The following is a 4335-nucleotide window of genomic DNA, read 5'->3' on the forward strand; positions in this document are numbered from 1 at the left end:
CATTACCAATTTTAAAAATAATTTGAATCATCAACGCAAAGAGGGTTAGTATCGCGATGTACAAATATATCTCAAATAACATTGGAAATAATTAAAAATTAAAATTATAAGACGTGCAGGAAAAATAGAGATAATAAAATCTTACATTACTTGAATCCAAGCGTCCACTGTCGAAGAAGAGAAGAACGCCTAAAAGCGCAAAAAATAGATGACTATGATGAGAAGAGGACAACTCTTCATATTTTTCATAACAGAAAGCAAAACAAATTCAAAATAAATTAAATAGGGATCACACTTCTTGTTCTCACCAATAAGTATGAGAAAGAAACACCATATCCTCCGTGATCAATAGATAAACACCAACATCTTTGTCATGAAAATAATCTTATTCATCCAAGAGATATAAAGAGAGAGAGAGAGAATAATGATACACATAATAAGAGAGAATTGCACGAGTGAACTCAAAACATTTATCCCAAGCGAGAGAAAGGAAATGCGGGAGAGATAACTTATACGAATGCAAGAGAGAGAACGACACAAATTTAAAAAATAAACATGGTAAGATGAAAAGAAGAGAGAGAAAGTTAACTTTTACACCGAGTCAAAAAACGCAGCTCACCGTAAACATCATTTATGGCGAGGAACTGAAATTTTGAAATGCCATTGTATGAGATGTTTAAACTGATAGAGAAAGTTACATGAGTGGAGTGTGAAAGTTCTACATGAAGGCAAAAATAACAGTCATAAATAATCTTCGATGAAGAGAGAGAGAGAGACTAAAATTATCCAAATGTCATTGAACAAGATGTCAAAACTGATAGAGAAATTTACACGACTGTAGTCTGCAAGTTTTACACGGAGACAAAAAACAACAGCCCAAGCGATTCTTCATTTAAGAGAGAGACTGCAATTTCCCAATGTCTTGTTAATCAAAAGAGCAGCTCAAGGAAATCTTCCTTTAAGAGAGAAAGAGATCGTAAAATTTTCAACTGTCACTAAACAAGATGTGAAAAATGAGAGAAAGCTGCAAGAATGGAGTTTGAAAGTTTTACATAGAGACAACCAAACAGCCCAAGGTAGTCTTCATTAAAGGGAGAGAGACTGCACAATTTTCCAAATGTTACTGAACAGAATGCTAAAAATTAATAGCAGCCCTGGGTAATCTTTATTTAAGAGAGGGACAGAGAGAAGAACTTTAAAAAGTCATTGAACAAGATCTTAAAATTGACAGAGAAAGTTACATATGGGCTTCAAGAGAAAGAGAGAATATCATCGGTATTTTGAGAAGCAGTAATGCATGTCCATCTGGAGAGAGAGAGAAAGAAACCCACACGTAGCTAAAGAATGCGGTAAACCATGAAATCTAGAGGGAGACACAAAAAGTTACATGAATCGAAGAGAGAGCAATAAAATATGGGCTTCAAGATAAAGATAGAAGATCATCGGTATTTTGAGAAGCAGTAATGTATGTCCATCTAGAGAGAGAGAGAAAGCAACCCACACGTAGCTAAAAAAGCAGTAAACCATGAAATCTAGAGAGAGATAGAGAAAGTTACATGAATGGAACAGAGAAACCCTACCTCGTGGAACTCCCGTAGCCAGGAAGAAGCTAGCAACGATTCCCGTAGCCAAGAAGAAGCCCCTTCTCCCTCACGCCCTTTCTTCCTCCTCCACCGTCTCCTTCTCCTTCGTCGCCTTTCTCAGCTCTCTCCCGGGTGACTCACATTGGGCGGGCTAAAATCTTTCTTTCTTCAAATCGCGCTGTGACGTGGAATCCACGTGGCTGCCACGTGGATTCTGCCTAGGTGGACTCCGCCGGAACTCCACCTGGCAGCCACGTAGACTCCACGTCACAGGCTGCGGACCAAATGGGACTTCGGGCTGTGTCGCGGCAAAAAAAAGTAAGGGCTGTAACTCGAATTTTCAAAAAAGTTCGGGCCACACCGTGATATAACCCCTAGTTTTATTTGTCCAAACCATAACGAGTCCCCTACCTCGCTAACAGATAAGCACAACGTCAGCATTGCATCAACACTACACTGGCAAACATGTCAGCATTGTGTAATGGGGACCCGTCAACCAGTCTACTCATTACATGCTACGTCACAGACATTTAGTCATGGCGGGCTAAGTGGACAACGCATATAAGAGACAGTCAAATGGTCGCTCTGCCAGGACCACCACCACCCTACCATAATGGTAGAGTTTGGTTAGATGGCATGGTCGTTTTATTTGACTGCTCGTCGCATGCCATATGGATTGATATAATGCTGGGGTTGAGATACCCACCGCTAAATTTCTCATTAATAGGCCGATACAACCCGTATAAGGATACAAACCAAAAAAAATGGGTTGGTCCATTGTGACCCTTCTTGACCAATTATTTTTCATATCAGTCGTTTAAATCTCTTTTTGACTGCATTTTTTGCTCACTTCGAGTCCTGTGGCCCTTTATTCTTAGGATCCATTCAAGTTGTGACTTCTAATAGACATTCCGTCTCCTTTTATTCTGATTTTTAGTGTCGATTTCTCTTCTCTTTATCCACTTATAGTTCTTTTACACAATCTCCTTAACTTCTGTCATTCCCTGTGGGTGTTTTACCCTAGGATTAGACATAAATCTCGGGAACAAAAATCTTTAAATGGACGACGCGCTTACTCCTCCGCATGTGATAGCTGTTTCTTGAAGTTCAGAATTCGCTATCTTTCATTCGAGTATCTCTTCTCTATGAGAAGTTGCAGGTAAAGAAAACTTCCGTGCCCCTCTAGTTTGTTCCACTACACCAATAATTTTCAATAATTGAAAGCGTACTTTCTTCAACTAGTTATACAGTCAGTGTTCTATTTTTCTCATTGATCAGCAGGCTTTGATGATAAGAAAACATAACGACAAAAGTAACATCCAAATTTTAGCCTCGTCTGCCTTCTTTATCATAAGATATCAAATAAAAAAGTTTTCTTATTCTAAAGCATTTTTAATTTCACCTTCTTATCAACACAGCTTCCATGTCGTTTTAGGGTCTGGAGTCATTGTTATCTCCAAAATCCCTTTCTGTGATTAAGCCTCAACTTCTGCATTTTCATTGATCTCTTTTTGATGGCTTGATATGTGTCCTTGAAACAGAAAACAGATAATGCAACAACATTATAGCGCTTAGTGTGTGATGTAATGTAATAACTCTAATCTGTAGAGATAATCCAAATTGTAGTTCTCATCTTTGTCTCTCTTTTTTTAATTTTTATTTCAATATTTCGTTTATTTGAATGTTACGATTGGTAGATTTCGTTCAAAAAATAATGACCCATTTATGAGCTCATTTTACTAATAAAAACACAGTCAAATTTGACTTAAATTCAGGTAATTTTATTTATAATTTCTTTACTTTTACTTTTTGACTCCTTTTTTATATCGAATCGTTCAATAGCTTTCTATGTAGGCAGACTTTGAGAATATAAGTCGAACACATCATCTTTGTGGATAGAACTGGAGGGCTTTCTTGCCAATTCAAAGTTTGTACTGGGCAAATGTCCTACTTTTATGAATTCTTTTGTTTTTTAGACATTTTTTTCTGGGTATTTTCATAACGTTTCACTGTCACAAAGTTCTTTATATGGATTGGTAGTAATGATGGAAAATGTTTTTGCACGGCAAGCCAATCACACATTATGTTCTTGTTGTAATACATGTGTGATGCTCATAATAAAATTCCATGAATTCATTATGATGAGAGCATAATCCCTCTTAGTGAATTAATTATGAATAGACCATAATATAACTGACACATGGTGGTTGCAGCACATGGTGACCAGAAATAATCTCACATTTGAATGAAAAGATAAAGGAATATATTGTTTTTAACCACAAATATATTCCAAATTCCAGAAAATATGTAAAAATACTTTATTGATTACATTTATAAATAGAAGTTAAATTATTTGATGGAATTTTTAAAATGTAATTCTGAAATATAGATTACCCATTATTTGGTATGAACAATTTTAAAGTTGATTTGTTGATTTCAAATAAATTATAGAAACTCATAAAAACATGTATTCATTTCTTTGACTAAATACATTAATGGCTAATTTATTTGATGTAAACTATATGGAACGGCTCAAGAAATTAGTGATAGTCTAGCAGTATGTGTAGGTAGCCTTTGTCAATGTAAATGATGCTCATGTAGAGATGATAGTACATGTCCCTAAAGGGATATGACTAAAGATTTAAAAGTTAAGAGCCCACTCAAATAGGGTTCAATCTTACAACCCCTAAATGATCTATATACTGCGAAGACCTAGAATCTAAATCCCTGAGACACTATATGGGAGTCATTT

Source organism: Wolffia australiana, chromosome 5 (assembly GCF_029677425.1).
Source record: "Wolffia australiana isolate 7733 chromosome 5, ASM2967742v1".
Taxonomy (NCBI): domain Eukaryota; kingdom Viridiplantae; phylum Streptophyta; class Magnoliopsida; order Alismatales; family Araceae; genus Wolffia; species Wolffia australiana.